Below are 21,118 nucleotides of genomic sequence, written 5' to 3'. Positions count from 1 at the left end.
AAATGATGTTTGCATGAACCTTTTAAGGGAAGAAGTTGTTAAATATTTATTAAACTGAATTACACATACTACACAAAATATTGGTGACATCAATCCTTGTATGAATTAAAATTTCAAGCCATTTATTTCACATTAGCAACCAGCTTTATGTGGCTTTCAGAGGAATGCCTGAATGGAGTACATTTCAGAAAACAAGCCTAGGGTTAAAAAGAGTTAGATCACCTCTTTATATTCCATATCAAAGGCAAAAGATTGACTAGAGTGTTCATTTAACTTTTTTCCTAACATTTCATAGTTACCTGCTGACTTATTTCTGAATTAAACATGTATAGTAATAAAGGTTTAATTCTGCAATCCAAATCAAAATGAGTTTTGATAATGTTCTTAAAATACATTCATAAATTACAAATCAGATGTACCAAATATTTTGCAAATCCACAAAGAGCTAATGTCAGTTATAAACCACAGAAGTGACCAGAAATGAGGAAGAAATCTGATTACTCTCAGTGAGAGCACTTACCTGAATAGTCACTCCCATTCATAAAGAAGGAAGCCTCAGACCTCACTCCAGATTTCATTAAGGTCTTCTGTGAATATTGCCCTTAACCGAAGCTTCACACACCATCTAATGTCAAAACACAACATTCCCAAATTTGGTGACATGCTTTCACCTTGCATTAGATGACCTATCTGGGACTCAGGACTAAAGCATTAAACATTTCCTATCTTTCAGCTCTTAGTCGAGCAATTTAGTGTTCAATCTCCTAGGACAAAAGAAACCAAAACCAAACCACAACTCACTCTCTCCTCTCCCCTCCCCCCACACTGCCTCTCTCTCTCTCTCTTTCATTCCACTGCCTTTATCAGAACACTACATAGCAAAACCAAACCTGACAGTTTTTCTATTACAGCTCTTATATGAGAAGCTGTTCAGCACTGCTCTGAACAAATTTTAGCTTTGTGCAGTAAAGTTTCTCTTTACAGGTGATATAACCTGACTGAAGGCAGAAAGCCCTGCAGAGTTGATGTAAGCATTGCATATTATAAATCACAAAACATGAAATACTTGCTTCTGGTCACAACTAGGATGGCTTCAGGCCAGAAGCATAGAACCCCTGTCAAGAAAACCTGAAAGAATCAATTGTATCTTTGGTAAAAGTCTAGGGAAAGATTAATCCTAAACGCAATCCAGATTTTATTTGGTTTTTTGTTTTGTTTTTGTTTAAGACACAGTCCACAAATCAGACTGCAACAGCTGTGTGTTTCAACAGAAAGGAAAAAGCTAAAACTGAGCTTACAAGATGATGATTATTAGGAAATTAAGGAACTTAGGACTACTTGTGACATTCTAGTTCTCTGAATTAATTAGAATAATTTACAAGCAATCTCAGCTAAGGATTTCAGACTTCTAATATTTAAATAGGTCTTCATATGGGAGACCAAGTGTAATGAAAGCCCTGAAAGGAAGACAGCAACTTGAAACCAAATGATCAAAGACTTTGCGAGAAAATAGGGTTAAATATGGTGAAATATGTTTCCCAGCCCTGACATCCAGCAGAGAACCTCACTGGTGTCTGGATAAGCAGGGAAAAACCTTGTACACGGATGTTGCTATCTCCCCAGTAAAGTAATATTTGTAAGTGGAAGACATTGATAGAGATTACCAAAAAAAATGTTCTGGGGAAAGATGTAGTGGATTAGACAGAAAACACAGCACAGGCTTTGAAAACAAAAAGTCCACTCCTGTATTTACATTTTCCAAATACAATTGATGTATGTGGAACTAAACATAGACAATAAATTCTCATTCTCAGGACACATTTCAAGATATCACTTTAATTATTCCTATTAGTCCTGTTGTCCATTGATCTCCCATTTCTGCCTCCCTCAGCATATGAATGATACTTTCCATGTTTCCAGCAGTTTTACAAAGCAGGGGATTTTGTGCACCCTATCTGCAGGTGCAGCAAGGCCTTGGCAAGGGGGAAACCAATTACCACTTTCAAAAGCAGCTACATTTTGTTGTTCATACTCATATCTCCACAGGGACACTTAACAATGTGTCCAGAGAGTGGTAACATGCCGCCAAGGAAACATGATTCTTTTGTTTGCTAAAATGTATAAATAGTGTAAAGTTTTAAGAATCGGCGCACTAGCTTTGTAGAGTTACCACATAAAACCCATCTTTTTACCAATATGAAATAAAAAACTCCCTCAGTTCTATGTGTGAGACTAGTTGACTCCACACCAGGTGATTAATTCCACCCTTACAGATGAAAATAGCTCTTCAAGGTCTTGAGAAAAGCATAAGTTCTCATGAAAATTAAGTTAACTGCAGTTCAAGCATCTGACAACCAACCTGGTAAGTCTTATTGTTGCTAGTAGAGATGATTTTATGATATATTTTGTAACTTACAAACTTTTTCTCTCTCCCATGCATTTGTTTTTTTAAATACAAGTAAGCCTTTTCACAGGTCTTAAGTTAAAAAAACCTCAAATAGTGCAATATACTGAAACCAGAAGATAGTTACTAACCTGTAGTTCATCTTCAGCTCAATTCTATGGAGCTGACTTCATTTTCTTAAAGAACTCTACATTTTCCTATGTGCATTTAAAAAAATGCACAGATTAATTTTTGACATGCTAAATACTATTAAGTCTGTGCTGAATCTTAGGCATTAGTGTTGTTTGTCTCATACTTCCACTTCTGTTGTAGCCCACAGTAGTTTTTGATGGTAGCTCAAATAAAAGGGCACTGTGTAAAGAATATAATGTATTTTTATTGTCCTTAATATATGGATACATATTGCAGGTTTATTCTTGCCGCAAGTGGAGTTGATCTTGATCTGATTCAGTGTTCCTTTTTTCTGTGTATATCCTTCCTAGAGAAATGGTTCTAAAGAGTAGGGGATGTATGAAAACAGAACAATTGGGGTTCCTCACCATACATTTCAAACAGTATTGTCAACATGACTACAAATATATAGAGAAAAGAGACATATGAAAAAATGAAAGGCTAATTTATTAAACTCTCAACAGTCAAAACCTGCATAAAAAGATACTGGCATCATCTGCTCTGATATAATGACTAAACATTGATTTGATCTTAAAACCTGATTTATTACAAGCATAGTATTTTAAGCATTTATCCACCTGCAGTATTTAATACATCTTGGTTTAATGTTCTGTCTAAAACATGAATTCCTAAGAAGTTACTTTTGTAGTCCTTATTCCCATAAACTTCCAATTGAAAATAATGGAAATATAGTCACACAAACTGAAAATCTGCAACACTTTGGACCTATCTCACAGTCAGCATCCACTGAATTCAGTTAGTGCTAACTCAAGTGTGTAAAGCCCAATTATGCAAATGCTACCTGAACAGGCTGTCTGCAATGTAAGATTTATTCTTTGGATTTGATCCTTTAAGAACCCAAGTTCCTTTTACATGATGCCTGCATGTGTGGAATTACAAATTCTTCTCTTATAAAACTCAGGTAGTTAATAGTAAATCAAATAATAAACATACAACAGTTTTTTCTTCTTTTACCCACAGGTATTTTGAAAGAGAAAGTGTAGAAGCTCTCTTGGTTTTTTTTTTCATTCCATAGAAAAATAATCATTAAACATATTTATAAACATATGTTTCTGTCCAATGACTTTTATTTATTCTAAATAGAAGGGTATCATATCAATCCTGGGGAAAAATATTAGTATTATGAAACAACATAACTGTGCATACTGCATGTCAAATAAAAATCTAATGTTTCAGTCTCAGATCAAAATTTGCCTTACCCTGAATCACAGTTTCTAACTAATCTTGTAAAACTATGTGCTCAGTGGTTATCATTATGCTACACTATTCAAGCCTAAATGAATATTTTAGAAGTTATTTTTCATTTTTCTCTACCATAATAGTGTCAAAGGACTGTTCTCTTTACATGTCACTCTTCTTTTTCTTAAACTAAAGGACAATAAAAAAATTACATCCTCAACTGTATCTTTATTCAATTATTTCATATCAAACTTTATGGTAAAAGGGAACTTGAGAGAGAAGGAATTTTTTACTATAAAAAATATAAAATCTATCCACAGTTATTAATATAAAGAGAAACCTGTAGAATCACTGCACATAAAAGAAAAAAGGCACACAAAACAAACATACCAAAAAAAAAGTAAACAAGAGACAACCCCTCACATAACTTAGAATTTCTGAAATTCTACAGATATTTCATTAATATAAATGAATTTATACATTAATATAAAATAATAAAAATTAATAATTTTTTTAAAAATGCAGTTGTGTCAGAAGAGTACATATTTTACCTTTGTTGTGATTTAAGGCCAGCTGGCAACTAAGCCACTAGCACATTTTCCTCCTCCTTCCCCAAGGGACTGGTGAGGAGAATCAAAGAAGAAACTTTTAAGTTAAGAACAGTTTAATAATTGAAACAAAGTGAAATCATTGTCATTTATACAACCCAAAGAAAAAACAGAGATGCACAATAAAATTGCTTACCACCTGCTGACCAAGGCCAATTCCCATCCTTGAATCCTGATCAAAGTCCTCCCCATTCTGTGTAAATAAGTAACTATTATTAAAAGTATTATTTAATAAATAAATAATAATCTGGTTAACTCCCCCAGTTTATATGCTGGGCATGACATTCTCTAGTGTGGAATATCTCTCTGGCCTATTCAGGTCACCTGTTCCAGCCTTTCCCTCTCCCAGCATTTTTTGTGTACTTTCTCATGGCAAAGTAGGAGAGACTGAAAAAGTCCTTGACTTATGTAGTGGTTTGGTCCAAAATACTCATTACTGTTTACCTTCTGTGAGATAAGAATTAGGAGAAAAGCAAAGCAGGCACAAAACTTGAAAGAATATAAAGAAGTTTATTAATAGACCTAAAAGAAGGCGGGGGGGGGGGGAATCATACCACACCTCCAGAACACTTCTCCTCCCCCCACCTTCCTCCCTTCTCCCACTGACAATGTAAAAAGACAACCCTTGAGATGTTCAGTCAGTTTACCACTTCCATAATAACCTTGTTCAGTTCATTTAGGAAGAGGAGTCTCTCTTGCTCATACTATGGAGACATTATAACAATGAGAAAGGCGCTGGGGTTGGTTCTCTGCTCGCATCATGTGGGAGTCCCCCTCCCATGACTTGCAGCTTTTCCCACAACTGCTTTTGAGGGTCCAGTCTTGAGCTACTGGGGTATATTTTTAAGGTTGAGCCGTTCAGAAATAAAAGTTCTCTTCACCCATCTCCGGGAGCATTTTCATCTCTGAGAATAGAGGCCCTCCCCCTTCCCTGGGAGAAAAAGGGTCCTCATCATCTTCATCTCTAGGACTATCTCTGGGAGCATCTCAAGGAACTGAGGTCTTCTCCTTCCAATTTGGAGCAAGAGTCCTCATCACTTCCATTTCTCCCTGTTCAAACTTCTCATCAAATTACAGCTGCTTCAGCATTTGCTTATTTTAGCATAGGTGCTTTAGCTCACAAGTAAAGTCTGAACGCTCCACCCCCCATGCTTTCATGAAATTACAACGGGTACTCTGATATATCATAGTCTATCACCACCATAGCTTTACAACAGAATTTCAGCTTTAAGCATCTCCTCCTTCTCCTCCCTCAGGTTTTTCAGCTCTTCACAGCACTAAAAGGGTTAATCTCATCCAGGCCTTGCAGCTGGAATTTTGCTTATCGCTGTTGGTCGCATGATCTTTGCCGGGCAGCGGGGCAGCTTCAGCTGAATCTTTGGCTGCACTGGAGAGGGGGAAGCCGGGCCGCGCCGTCTGCACATTACAGTGCTGTGGGGGGCCGCAGGTGGAACAGGGCTGCACAGCTCCAGCATGGCTGTGGCCCGGCCCAGCCCGGCCTGAGCAGGGCCTGGCCTGGGCCCGCCGGGCCCTGTACAGGCCCTGCAGCTACCTGTCCCAGCACCAGAAACAGGACAGAGGTCCCCCGGGCTTTGTCCATTCTTAAATGTGGACCACAGAGGCAGTGAAAATTTTAAGTGGCTTAAAAAATTGTCCATATTCAAACTAGCCAGCTGATAGGTTCTGTCAAGTCACAGAGGAAGCTGTAAGCACTTCTTTGCAAGAACATCACTTCCAGGATTGCTAACCCATGACAACTTAGAATAAACGCTACTTAGGAACAACTGAGACATCAGTGTGTTATCAACACTATGCTCATACTCAATGCAAAACCAGCATTGGATCAGGTACTGAGAAGAAATTAACTCTATCCCAGTTGAAACCAGGGCAACTTTAATCCATTACTTGTATAACTTAGCCTACTACAAATCCCAGATGTTGTGCATCAAAACTGGTGCTTTCTTCCCCCTTTTATTTATTTTTTTAGGTGAAACAGAGTGCACCATTTAAATTAAAAGCTAACAGGAATAACAGTTTATTCTTAGTGTGGTTTAACACTGTCATGCTGATAGCAAGATATCTGACAGTGACTTTGACCACCAGATTCTCAGCCTTTGTAAACCTCCCAGTTTCCAATGATTCAAACAGGATTAAGAGTTATCTCAAACAGAAAGGAAGAAAATGGTAATCTTTCTCTCACATTATTTCTCCTGGCTATGGGGAATATACCACCGGTGGAAAAGTGTTCCATTAATCCTGTCCTGCTAGCTTCTGGGACAAGCTGTTGGATGGTTTCAGGCAATGTTTTCTTGTAGGCTACTGTTTTCTGGTGGTTTCAGGAGTGTGAAAACAGCCACTTAACAGGGCTGCTCTTACAGAAAAGGCAAAGCAGAGTTATCTTTCAAAAGGAAATATCAGATATGCAAACTGACTGACACAAGTTTCTAACGAAATGGTTAAAATGAGAGGGAAACACACATCCAGAAAGTACCTGTTTACACCCATAAGCATCAAAACATTGTTGTATCCTCTTTCTGAAAAGTTACAGAACTGTATTTTTCTTCTTTTCAAAGGATGTTAAAATATTGTGTTCTTTAATTTGTGTATCTTGTAGATACATTTCTTCTGCTTTCCCAGAGTATTTAGGAAGTTGCAGAATCATTTGAAAAGGTAAAGGTTTGTCTCCTTTCTAAAGATGCATTACTTTAGAAACCAGTTATGACACTTTCTCTTCCTTTGATCTGATGAGGTTAATTTGGATGTAGTTCAAGCATGTCTGAGCATCTGTCTTTCAATTCATCTTGTTTTGGATGCAAATTGGACACTTAAGAAGGTTTTGCCTTTGACTCAGTTTATCTGAGAGCAAACACTGGATCCTCAGATCTTTGTAAATGAATTTGTGAACCATACTAATGTTTAATTAAATATTTTTATTAGTATCTTTACCCTGATCTGAACCATTTACATTCTGTTTTACCTAAATATTTTACCTGCACAATTAGCAAATGTCAGTAAACTGAAAATCATTAAATAGTTAAGGACTTCCTGGACACTCAGTCTTAAGTAATTGATGACATAGTCTCTAGTTTTAGTTAGATGAAATTAAAGAAATCCACTTTCTATGGCTAAATTCTGCCAATCAGTTACAGTATTGGCACTGGGATTAGTGCTTGGACTCAACCTTTAATACCAGCTTTTAACAAAATGCTACCTGAAGTGTCCACCTACCCACAAATCATCTGGCTCCTACAGGAATCCTCAGCCAGGATTCCTGCATTTTATGTGACAATCTGAGTTAACTGCTGTTAGGACTTGATTTTTAATTGCTATGCATTTATTTATGTTCTCTGCAAAACCCTTGCAAGTTAAGATAAAAATAGCACTGCCATAAGGATTGTTAACATGAAGGTCATAGTAAGCCTGTTTTCTGGATGGGAAGACTGAAGATTTTTTTTCTTTGTCTCTGTTCAACAGTAGATAACAGTACTGCAAAACTTAGAGTCACCGCAGTAAGATCTCTCTTATGGGTCAGGGTAGGGTGCTGCTGGTCAGGTCAGGCTCCATGGTGGGTGTTTTGCATGGGAATCACTTGCCTCTCTCTAGTACACTTTTGTAATTAGTATTGTTGCTCTTACTGTTCATTTTCTTACCTTATTGCTGTTTCCAGTAAATTGTTCATATCTCAACCCATGATCCTCACCTTTTGGGCCTCCAGTTCTCACTCAACTTGCCGCAAAGGGGAGGGAGAGGGAAGAAGGAGTGTGTGAGTGAGTGGTGCTTGGTTTGGAGGATTTTGGTGGAAGCAATAAATTCAGAATACCATTTTAAACCACAGTGGGCTGTTACAGAGAAGTCAGCACAACTGTGAAGCAAAAGAGAAAACTGATAGCATACAGCTAAATAAAGACTAATGTTTAAGGCAGATGTTTACTCAAGAAGCACCTATCAGCCTTTCCCTGAATGGTGACCACTAATTGAATTAATAATAAATGGGACACTTTAATCCATTTCAGCTACTAGGACCTGGTAAGAAAGGACATTTTTTTCTGTCTTAAACAATACACACAGAAAACATTTCCTTCATATCATTTAAAGCTTTAAGAAAGAATCACCCAGTTCAACACATGCAACTAAGCAAGTTACCTGGGCTTCACAGGGATGACTGATGCAACAACAGAATTAATAGATAATACAAAACCAACTGTGGTTATGTAAATGTAAAATGGGAATTTGTACATGCCTTGAATCAGCTTTGATTTAGTTATCCCAATTGATTATTTGCTGAATCCTATTAGGAGAGGCATATAAATGAGAAGTGAAATTTGGCAATTTATTCAAAGTCTGCTGGGAACTAAAGTGAATGAATATACAAAACATAGGAACTCACTAAGCATTTTAGCCTCAGTCACATGCTGAAAACCAGGTCTAAGTTTGTCCCACCTTAAATTTTTCTGTACCACCAAAGTGCTTGTAATTGCTACTGAGTTGCATATTTTATTGTATTGAAAAACATTTCTACTTTAATTCAAATTGCCTTATGTGGTTTTCTTTCTAGAAATACAGGGACAAGACTGAAAGAAGCAGTGTCAGTGTTTCAAATGGAACATATTTCTCTTTATACTCTTCACAGAATATAAGGTCCAAACTCTATACCCTCATGAGGATCCTCTCCCAGTGCCACAACTTTTAGTCAGCTACACTTTGCTCTTCGACTTCCGACTTAGGCTGACTTTTCTGTAGTACACTGGGTGGGGGGCATAAACATCTCAAAGGTATGTGAAGCCCCATTTCCTTCCAAAATAGTTTAAAAGGTGCAGCTGAGGTGTCAACGTGACATGCAAGTCTTGAATGGCAGCAGCAGTGTGACATTATGATGAGGCACGAGCAGGTCCATAAAAAGTGTGCTGTCCTAAAATGCTGACAAGAGGTCTGAACAGAGCTTTACTCTCAGCAAAGCAGATTCACACCAGTTAATGCAGTGAAAAGAATACACATCTCAGCCATTCAGAATATTACTGAGGTATGTTTTTTCAGCCCCTCCTTCTTTAAAGCTCATCTCAGAATACTTAGACCTTCATTTTACTTCTACTGCAAACTGGATCATTTGAGCCATTTTTATTTGCACATCTGTGTAAAGGACAATAAAGTTTTTCTCAGTCATCGTATGTCAAATAGGATGAGGGTAAACACTCATAATTGGACAAATTTGTATGAATAACCTGACCTGTATTTTCTGCAACGTGGAAGCTGCAAGTCAGCTGTGTGCCAGTGACAGACTAAGGGACATAAATGCAGCACACACAGAACAAATTAATCCTGTTCAAAATTTTATTAAAGTTCTAAGGAAAAGCAAAAATCATAAATTGAAAAGCAGTTTTTTCTTATTTCAGATGCTTGTGCCTAGTGTAACTAATCAGTGTGTGAATCATCACATACAGATGAACTGTGAGGTGAGAAATTAATGTTACTTCATTTAATCCAAATAATGGAATATTACATTGTGGAACTCTGAAATAATTGTGGATGTGAAGAAAGGAGACAATAACTTGGTTTTCAAATTATGGCCATCAGTGAAACTTATGTTACATGGAATGAAAGAAATGCTGTGTGAAAGAAATTATTAAGCTTTAGAACCTCATATATTAAAGTCTCTCTGCTGCAACATAAAAGATATGGTATTAAGTAAGCCCCATATAGTGTAATTGAATGTGTTCAAAGAAAAGGTAAAAATATTGATAAAAATACTGAAGTGGGAATAAAGACAGAATGTAAAAACTTTCTGTAAAATTGGATTGTATGAAAGAATTTTAACTTTAAAAGAGGAGAAAAATGACAAAAATTAATTGTAAAATAGAGATATGTATTAAAAATCACACTAAAGCACTCCTGGAAAGAATACATGACAATCAATAATTACACATTCTATTCACTCAAAGATGGGAGAAATTCAATTAATGTTTAGTCTTATTAAGAATGTTTAAAATCAGGTTTTGTTTCTTTTTGTATTAAAGAGTTTTCATGTAATTCTACAGGAGAAGATTTAATAAATACTCTCTGCATGGATATTAGAGGATTTTACTGGTTGCTAAGCTACTGCAAAACCTTTTTTTAAATTATTCTGTGGGTAAGTATTTGTTGGAATAATGTGCAATGCAATATTGCATTTGCTATGAATGCACAGACATGGAAAGTATTTATGAAGTCTGTGCAAGACTGTCCAAATTTTTGAGCCCAAGAACATTAATTTGTTCAGGCTACACATGGGAGAAGAGTTCCAGCAGATCATACTTCTCAAGAGTGAAGCAGATGCTGGCCTTAAGCAAATTAATGTAATAGATAAACACTCAGAATTGATTTTCATCTTGTAAGTCTGTTCTCAAGTCTTTTTTTCAATCTGTGGCAAACAGGGTGGGGAAATGACCTAGTGGAATGGTGTACAACTGATAGTAAAAGTGAGCTATCACCCTTTAATCAGCTCTCTACACAGGTAACAACACTGATGTTAAGGCCCATTGCAGTTAAATTGTGAAAAGTAACAAGTGCTTTAGACAAAAATATTAACAAAAAGAACCTCAACATCCAACAAATCAAAACCTGCAGTTAGTGCTTCTGCTATCCGGCAGGTTTATAGTTTCTTCAAATGAATAAGCAACGACAGGTCAATTATTTAAGTATATTTCTTATACTTCCAGTGAAAACTAGGAGACCATTTTCAGGAAGTCCTTTTCTCATCAACAGCCTGAATTTTATTATATTTTTAAAATTTTGATTCCTCATTATCAAAGTATCTGGCGCTTCTTAAAATCCATACATCCCCAGAATACTCATATGAGACAGGATACTGTGGTCATCACTCCTTGTAGCACAAAAGAAGTGCTTATCAAGTTAGTTGGGACTAGGTTGGGATCCTTGGTATTCATTCACCTTTTTTTTTTATAGGAATAGAAGCCAGATATAAAAGGAAATGTTTCCTGTTAAACTTTTTTAATTTCCTTTTTTGCTTTTTTCCCCCTCCCTCCTCTCCTGCCCCCATCTTGCCTCACCCAGCCCCTCCGCAGTTATCCATAGACAGTTTTAAAAACAGCTGGATGCATATAAATTTATTGACATATATTAGGGAACTGCGCAGTCCTCTGCACTTTTCTGCTGCTGGACTAAGGTTACCTTATCCTGCAGATCAGACATTTGCTGCAGGATGTGACCTGGTAGCATCACAATCAAGGTACAGCATGTGGCTCTCTGCTGGAAACATATCTAGAGAGAGAGACCAGGTGCCCAGTTTCTCCAACAGCCCTGCTTCAGTGTGACTGTAAGAAGGAAGGTAATGCCATCCCATTCTCATCCTTGTTCACATGTAGGTATGCATGAGTGGGCAGCTCTGATTTCCAACAAGGAATGAAACTTTAAGCTGTGTTCTGATCTCAGGGATGTAAGGAGACACTTCTAAACCTGTCAAAACTTTGTGATTTACTTCAAGTTATTCTACATTTTCATGAACAAGAAGTAAGACATTTCTTTTGTTGTTGCTGTTGCTGTTCTGAATGTATATGATGTAATTTCCCATTTCTTGTTTTGTAGCACAAGTTCTGAAAACACTCTTTTCTTATGAAACATATTTTATTGCCTTTATAAGTTTATAGCTCCTCAGTGCTGCATTTTACAAGAACAGAAGATGTCTGAGACCAAGAAAAACAAAATGGAATTTCTGGAAGAAAAATTTACATCCACAGCTTTTTCAAACTTTGAGACCCAAGTGTCTGCACCTTCCTAAACTTTCTAAAGGTTTATTTGGTTTAATTATATACATTTATTTTCTGTACTTTCTAAATCACTGTTGCTTTTGAATCTTGTTTTATGTCTGTTCAGGATAAGCTGAAGCATCCCTTTTCTGTGCTCAGTGAACAATGTGTTTTACAGCATTAGTAAATTAAAGTTACCGATTCCTTCAAATCAAAGTTGCATAAATGTTTGAATTCACAATGCCTTACTACATTATAAAGCTTTTCAGATTAGACCATAAGTAAGTGTAAATTCTTAAGACTGTTCTTGCCCAAACCTGTTGGTACTGCATGATTACATTCAGACTTAGTGTAGGTAATTGTGTCTGTGAGTCTGCTCTAATTTCTAGTAAATTTATACACAACAACAAAGGCAACCTTTCCCGTCATACCAGGTGCAGAGGGATACATTAAGACTAACAAAGCAGGAAGGGGTCTCGAATTGAAGCAGTTTTTAAAATGACAGCTTAATGAAAGCAGTGTGAAAATACTATCAGTTGGATGGAAAACATCTGTCCTCAACTATTCCTGAATGATGGAATGTTATGAGATACTTAAAGAATTTTTTACCAGTCTATGTCTCTATCAACCATAGTTCAGGCATGACCTGCTCCCTTTAATATCACAGCAGTGACACTCCACAAAACCTTTCAAATGATGTGTAGATCCTGTAGTGGTCCTTCTGCACTAAAGGAATCCTTCAGAAATGTTGCATGCCATGATTCATGGATGCATAATTAAGTTAAAACTTACATTTTTGTTCTAAATAAAAATCTGAGAGTGTAAAATAGCTAATGAGACTTATGATATGCTATTCAGACAATATGAAAATGAGAACCTTAATAAATGGCATTGTATAAATTTACTACATTACCTGTCATTTTATCTGAATCCATAAACACTAACTATAAACTGTGATGAAAGTCATCCTTACAGATTTCCTCAATTTGCTGATGTTTATTTAATGGTTTCAAGCAATATGGCTAATTGATCATTTTCCATTTCTGCCCAGTATTTTATATTCCACCTAGCATTTTCAGAACAGTATGACACATCCAAATTGTGCCTTCATTGTAACACAAAACCATCCTCGATTGACAGCAGCAGCAAGTTTGTCACAAATTCACGTTCGTTTTTCACAGTGTGATATACTGACATGTCTTACTGGCAACATACAAAAATCATTTACAATTCTAGCTGAGCCATTCATGCTGCTGTGGTCAAGGGTATGCCATTACTTTAAGTTTAAAATCCACTGATATAACTCAACAGTGCAAATTTGCTTCAGGCAGGTGGCACAGAGGTTCTCAGATTGTTTTTTTTTCTCCAGAATAGGAAACTAATTGGTCATTTGTTTTATGTTCCAAAAGGGAAAGAAAAAACTCAAGGAAGAAATTTGCAACAATTTGAAAGTAGCTCTGATAAGTACCCTTAAAAATGTACCTGGGCCCATGATTTATAGACAAAACACTGGGGACAGGGTACCAATTAAATGAGAACAGCCACTGGAGACATTTTTCTGCAAAACTGCTTGAATCTCAATACTTATTAGATAATGTCACTTCATTCATTATATACCACACCTTATACATTTTTACATATATGTTTTTAAATTTCCTTCCCTGGGATTAGTGTTCATCAGAGTTGTGCTTTGACAAATACTGGCAAGTGAATTTTAGTCCTGACAATGCCATTGCTGGCAGGTTGCTTTCTCTCTTTCTGTGTGTGGGTTTGTTTGTTTGTTCCTGGTTTTGTTTTTATTTTGTTGTTGTAGTTTTTGTATAAGTTTTGTTTGTTTGGGGGGTTTGTCTTGCTGTCTAGGGAGCTGGGTTTTTCAAAATTTTTTTTTTTTGGACCTGTTTACCTTGTCTGTCTTACTCCCTGTATACTCTCTCCCCTCTCCCTGTCTGTCTTGCGGGAACAGCAGTAACAAGGAGTTGGCCACCAGCTGAGGTCAGACCACCATGCTTACAGTCAGATAGATATACATATGGCTTTGCTTGACTAGGTAAAATACACATGTATACCTAAAAATCTGAATATTATTTAAACCTCAGTGTTAAAATCTGTTATGAGTCCCAGTGTGCTTGTTATTTTTGTCAAAGTAAAGTTCTGGTTCAAAGAACTATAGGCTCCTATAAATTTGATATAGTTTTTATATTCGCCCAGCCAAAAGGCAAATTTTAAGATCCATTGAGAGCATTTGTGAAGCCATAAAATGTTGTTATCTCAGCACTTCATTTTCAACCCATTGAGGAAATATGAATGTTTACAGCTGAGGTGTGATTTCAAGCCCTAGCATTAAAAATACTGTGTGAAATCTTGAGGTCACTGAAATCAGTGATCAGCTGCCTCCAAAAAGGCATAATTTTTATTTCTGCAACTTTACAGAGATTTGCTATCTGCTTAATATTAAAGAATGACAAAAACATTGCAAAGTGTCCAAGGAAGATAGGTCACAGTTTCAGTTCAGTTACAGATTAGTTTAAGAGCCAGTGCTAATACTGCTAATACCAGTGGGGCAAAACTTTCACCATATACAAGTGAAATCACTGAGGAATGCAGAAAGCCATTAAACAAACGAGAACATTTCCTTACATTACTGATGTATAGGAGCCATACACAGAAACTATCACATGGAATTGGGACAATCAACTGTTATGATAGAGGATGAACATAGTTCAAAAGAAATAAGTAAAAAAAAAGTTTCTTCAAAGTCAGATATAAAGAAATGAAGGCAGAAAAGTACACAGGTGAATATTATGCACATATATACACACAAAACTGAAATATAAAAATAGAGTAAATCCCTAATGAACATTTCCTGGAAGGCATAGTTATTGGCTTATATTTGTAGAAAAATCGTTTTCTTTTACATTAGTAGTGAACTACATCCACAATGGAAAGAAGGAAAAAAACACACACAAAAAAATACTTATTTTTGATTTGAAGAAAGACCTGTAAATATGTTGCACATTGTTACACCCTGGACACTTAATGTATGGGCTAAACCAAGGTTATTTTGCTTTGCGTAGACGCAAAGAAGAAATACCAACCAGATTTTCTCAAGAGCTAAACATCACACAAAAGTTTTCTAGCAAAAATATAGCAAATTAAGAAAACTTTAGCAAAGGACTAAATACAACACCAAATTCAATATAAAGCACTTATTTTAACATTACTTAGCATTAATTTAGCATTTACTTAGCCCATTCAACTTAGAAGCCCTTAAACCCATAAAATACTAAGTTACTCAAAAATGTTCAATGAAAAAGAGAATTAGGAGAAGAGAGAGAAAGACAGAAAAGGTACAGAAAAACACACACACGGCTACCAACTCCTAGGGTTCCAGCATGAGTTAGAAACACCAGGAGAAGGCAGGGTCTAGATGAATGGCTACTTCACAGTCAACCCCTTTTAAACATTTGGCCCTTCATGGGCCTGTCCCTCAGGTGGGACTTCTGGTCACTTGGCCAGTCAGGAGCTGGGTCAGCACTGCCCCTGCTGTGTGATTGATTGATTGATTGACTGACAGCTCTCCTAGGCTGGGGGGTCTGGGGGCAGGGCCCTGGCTCAGCAGAAGCAAGGCCTGACCCACCTGCAACCACACACACACAAGCATTGGCTTGATACACCAAACTTGTCCAGTCTGACGTGCATTCAGCACTCTGGAACAATCCTCCCCTATGCTTATCCAGATGAAAATAAATGCACAGTTGTAGTGTCCTTTCTTCTTGTACCACAAGCATTGTAATTAGCTATCAATCAAATGAATTTAAACTTTATAATGAAAATATAAATGGGGTTTTTTTGATAAGAGTGATGCTGGTGCAAAGTTATGCCTTTAAAGCTGAATTTAACCCTATTTTAGAAGGCAGTCCTGGGATTTATCCACTCTTGAATAAAAGACTGAAATTATCTTTTACATATGCATCTTCCTGTGTGCTCCCTGATTGTTTGCGAGTGGACACCATGGTTCTGCTGAAAGGTTATATTTGTTGTAATACCTTTCCTCAGAAACCTACATTTATAAACTTAGTAATTTAGGACGCTGCTGTATGTTTGGAAAAAGTGGTGCAGCGTGCACCATGTTAGAGGGCTCTTGCACTGTGAATGCTCATTTCTGGGAATGGATTAAAATAACATTGCTGTACCTGGCAGGTCTAGAGTGAGTCCTAGATCAGTCAATGATCTAATGCATAAATGGAAGGATCAGCATGGGTCTTTCATTAAGAAGCTGTCTGAGATGCTAGCTACTGCCCTAGGTACCTGGTAATGTGCTGACAGCTACAGCAATTGCCTAGGAACAGGAGGGGAAAGAAAAAAAGTCTTAGGCAAAGTCACAGATCTGCAAGCAGAGATCATAATTTAAAGTTCCTAAAATGCAGGAACAAAGTTTGTAAGCAAAGTTCTCAGACTAAAAATAAGAAAGCTGAGTTACTAAGGAGGTGTGCCTTTTAAGTCTTTGCTGAAGATTGACCCTTAGCAGTTGAGCAAGTTTGCATACAATGTTCAATTCATACAAAGAAAATTATGATTAAGAAGAGTAAATAAAGGAAAAATTCATATTTAAGCTGATCAGAAAGATAGCAAAAGTCTCTCCTTAGCAGAGAACTTCAAGAGAAGCCTAATCCCCACAGAGTGTAAGAAAAACAAATCTGACTGTCATTTCAAGGGCTAGAGGCACTTTTCTGAAGGTTGGATGAAATATCTTTGCAAAGCCCTGGGTATAAGGATGTGCCATACTTAATCTAAACCTTTGGTTGTTTCAAACTTTCTAGCCTCCAGGCAATGGCAAATCCTTCTGTAACAACTTATGGAGGGTGAAACTGAAATCATACACAAGACAGTGGCTTACACCAGGTAATGGTTTGCATGTCATAACACAATGCAATTTCCTGCCATTTTAAGCACTCCTGTTATGTCTAGCTACAATGGGAAATGGTCATAGCAATAGAAACTTCTTGAAGTATTACGTGTACAGTCACTCTGCCTTAATTTTCTTAAGCACACTAAGCAGCCCTTAGCTGAGTTTGGCTTCTAGGCATCTCTTGGAAGGCTGACCTCTTTACATTTAAAAAAGCTGGTTTGCTTAAAAGTAGGACACTTCTTCTATTCAAAGTTCAGCTAGCTCCTGCATCTGATAGCAAATGTCATAAAAATTTCAGCAAATCCAAAGACTTACGTGGACATGATTTCTACTCAGATGCCATTAGCACATTAAAAAAGACATGTTAAAAAAATTACTGTTCTGATTGAATCTTAATTTTTTCACTCTGTAAAGAACTTAGCTTGAAAATCAATATTCAGTACTCCTTTGTCAAACAGGCATGCTTAGTATGGCTGAAGAAAGGGTGGAGAAGAGGAGGAAAATAATCTGCAAAAGGGAAGGATCACTACCTGATTTGCAGGTGTGAGCCAGTTTTTGACCATTGCCTTTGACTGCTGGTAGCTAAATTTGGAATGACCAGCCACTGACAGAAAGGAATGACAAAGGAATCAGGGGAAAAAAAGAAAAAAAGAAAAACAAATGGAAAAACAAACACCTGTAGCAAAATCTATAGTGTATTTTAAGTAGCAACAACGTCCTCCTCTTTAAAAGCTTTTTAAATTCTATCAGGAAACCAGCCCTTTGATGAAAGGCACCTGGTTCAAGATGCACAACAGCTGTAAATTTATATTTTCTTTAAAGCACTCAGAATCCCTTTGTTTCTGAAGAAAATACAGCTCATTTTCATCAAAATATTGAGAGACTTGAAACCTGCTGTAGTCTTAGCAGAAGTAGCATCAGTTTCAAAAAATGTTGACTTCATGCCACATCTCAGTTGGATGGAGCCTTTCCTCTTTCTGTTAGCAGCTTGCATACAGACATCCTTTTCAAAGGCACTGGTAAACCTTGGTGTGAGGATTAAACTGAAGTTCTCCAGCTGCAAAGCTGATGGCAGTGGTAGATGGGACATAGGGCTTTTTGCTACAGCAACACTGTGTCCCCTGAGCTTACCATTTTGCCATTTGGTCTCCCATATTTATAAAAGCTGCGTAAAGTTGCCTTTGACTGCAGGCTTGGCAGGCTCAGATGTGTAGGAGAGGTAAATCTTCCTCAAGGCTCTGGCAGCCTGGCACTTGTGTGCTGTGTGCTCTGAACAGCATCACTCTGCTCCAGGTCACCTCAAAGCCTTGTAACATCTCCCCTGCCCACTGTATGCTTAGCTGCAGTTTACAAAGGTTAAGAGGGCTGCTGAAGTAATTGATCTGATTCTGCTTCTTTTACTATACCAGTGAAAATCCAACTGATTTTATTGGAAGTACAATAACAATTGTAATAAAGATAGATTAAAGGAAAAGCGGCATGTTAGGGAACCTAATCCTTTCACCAGCTTATGTAGAATTATTTCTGATGGGAAAAGCATAGGTGGCTACCCTGATCAAAAATATAAGCTTAGTTTTATTTGCATCTAAGTCTGCTGGAAGAATCTGGATGTGTGAATAAAACTGCATGTGGAGTTTTATGTCTTTATTTAAGTTTGGCTATAGGAATTCTGTAATCTTAATGATCACATCATACCAAGATGAGATATCAATGTCTCATACATTTTGTGCTTGTAATGAGTTTCCCAGAGGCTCTTTGCATGTGGTAATTGCATACCATCATTTTACAGTGGAAACTATGTGTTTGAGAATGAATACTTGAGATCTCAAGAATGTTTACTGAAAGAACAGAGGTAATCGTAGAATCAATATCTCCTTTAAAACTAACGATTCGGTTGCTTAATATTTTATACAGAGTAATAGTTATGCTGCATAAGAAACCTGAGAAGGACATCCATATTGTAAATTTAATGAATCAACCAAAACTCCTTGTATTGTCTGAAAATGACATGAAGGGTTTAGAAGAGTCTTTGAGCTAGTGAAGCTGGTGTGTAGTATTTCAAGCTGAAAATAAAGAGAATGATAGTATTTTTTGAACCCACTTCTGGGATCAATAGCTGTTTGGAAGAGATGAGATCCACCTGATTATGTAGGACAAATCTACCTTTGTCAGCAGCCTGGTATGGTTTGTAAGACACTTGGTAGGGAGAGATTCAAATAGGAATAACTGGGGAGGGAGAGGTTTCCCAGCAAGTAAGGAAGCTGTGTGTGGAGTAGGCAAGCCAAAGGCCTGGGGTGATGGGAGCAGAACTGGACACAGTAATTAACAAAACAGGAGTGAAATGCAATCTGTTTGAGAACAGGCATGAAAAGAAGGAAGTGTCTCAAAAATAACCTTCTTGGGAGAGCTCTCAAGCCTGTATTCAGTAGTCAGCACAATTGGGTGCCTCTCTGTGGTGGTTTGACCCTGGTTAGATGTCAAATGCCCACCAAAAGCCACCCTGTCACTGCCTTCATCAACTGGACAGAGGGAGAAAAATATAACAAATGGTTGAGATAAGGGCAGGGATGGATAGATCACTCATCAACTACTGTGATGGGCAGAACAGATTTAACTTGTGGTATTAATTTTTTGACAACCAAATGAGAATAAAATAATCATAATGAATAAAAAAAAAATCTTAAAACACCTTCTCCCCCTCCCTCTCTTCTTCCTAGACTTAGCTTTACTCCCAAAGTTTCTACCTCCTTTTTTCCCTAAGCAGTGCACGGGAACAGGAATGGGAGCTGTGGTCAGTTCATCACATTGATACAGGGAGCTTAGGCTTTAAGAGTTAATTGCTGATTGTGGAAATTGCTGGTATTGCTTAATTTTGCAGCTGCTTGCTAAGCAATGTGTATCGCTTGTTCAATACTTATTATGTGGGCCAGGTAAAAGGGAGGGATGCAGGGGAGAATAAGGGTAAGATGCCAGACCATTGGTAAGAGGAAGAAACTGTGACCAAAAGATCCTGCTTTCGGACCCTAAACCAGTTCAAACCAGCCTTGAGGCTTGGAATTGGACCAGGAACTCAGTGTGCAGTGCAAGAGAGCAAGGTGAAAAGTTTGAACCTGAGGAAGACTACTTACTTCACCAGAGGAAGACCTTACTTCATCCCTGAGACCCCAGCCCACGACCACCAGGTGGCACTGTACCGGCATGCTAAAATGCTAATGATGTCTGAGCTAATTATAATATGAAGCAGGGACCGACAATGAATATGTATAGGCATATGGTATAATTTAATGCATATGTAACGTGTAATCAGATATATATCGAGCTGAACACCATGGAGGGCACACATGGTTTTTGAGGGCTACCTCCCATGCATCCAGTGCTGCAATAAACATACCCACTTTACAACTTTATTAGTTGTGGAGTCTTACATGTTGGAATCAACATGTTGTCTCTGACACCTGTAAAGAAAGAACCTTGGAATCTTCTGCTCCAGCCTGGAGTTCTTCCCACAGAAGACAGTCCTGTGGAAACTGCTCCAATGTTAGTCCTTCCCATGGGCCACAAGAGACAGTCTTCCACATATTTTCCAGAATGAGTCTTCCCTGTGGGCTGCAGTTCTTCATGAACTTCCAGCATGGGTCCATTCCATTGAGTGCAATCCTTTATGAACAGCTTAGTCAAAAATGAGACCCCCTTTCTATGGATCACAAGTCCTGACAGCAAAGCTCCTCCAATGAGGGCTCCTCTCTCTGTAGGGTCAGAGATCCTGACAGAAGCCTGCTCCAACATGGGCTTTCCACAAGGTCACAGAATCTTTTGAGCATTCCCCTGCTCTGGCATGAAGTTCTCTACAACTGGCATGTGGATCTCTGCTTCCCTGTGGACCCCATGGGCTGCAGGGGCACAGCTGCCTCACCATGAGTTGCACCACGGGCTGCAGGGGAATCTGACCTCCAGTGTCTGCAGCACCTCCAGCCCCTCCTTCTGCACTGAACTGGCTGTCTGCAGAATTGTTTCTCTCTCACATTCTCACTGTTCTCTCCCAGCTGCTGTTGAGCAGTAATTTTTCCCCTTCTTAGCTCTGTTTTCC

At 37.8% G+C, this 21,118-nt stretch overlaps 2 long non-coding RNA genes across 4 annotated transcripts in view; one reads left to right on the top strand and one right to left on the bottom strand.

The window, feature by feature from the left end:
• LOC109145494 overlaps positions 1-4,721 on the bottom strand; it is a 46,592-nt gene extending 41,871 nt beyond the window's left edge. The window contains exons 1-2 of one of the 2 annotated variants that reach the window (XR_002046882.3): positions 4,520-4,721; positions 521-625 (exon numbers count right to left, since the gene is read on the bottom strand). This is a non-coding gene — a long non-coding RNA (uncharacterized LOC109145494). Of the gene's footprint in view, positions 1-520; positions 626-4,326; positions 4,397-4,519 lie in introns of those variants that run through there. The other variant, XR_002046881.3, reaches the window with a different exon arrangement.
• LOC109145495 lies at positions 1,728-20,436 on the top strand. Of its 2 annotated transcripts, none has more exons than XR_002046883.3 (4): positions 1,728-2,362; positions 9,774-9,833; positions 10,416-10,507; positions 11,560-20,436. It is a non-coding gene; the product is annotated as an uncharacterized LOC109145495 (long non-coding RNA). The 2 variants fall into 2 exon arrangements; XR_002046884.3 differs by having other exon boundaries at positions 1,729-2,362; positions 11,742-20,436.
• The last annotated feature ends 682 nt before the right edge of the window (positions 20,437-21,118 follow it).

The sequence above is a fragment of the Corvus cornix genome, chromosome Z (assembly GCF_000738735.6).
Source record: "Corvus cornix cornix isolate S_Up_H32 chromosome Z, ASM73873v5, whole genome shotgun sequence".
In the NCBI taxonomy this organism is placed as follows: Eukaryota; Metazoa; Chordata; class Aves; order Passeriformes; family Corvidae; genus Corvus; species Corvus cornix.
This window is presented reverse-complemented; position numbering and strand designations above follow the sequence as displayed.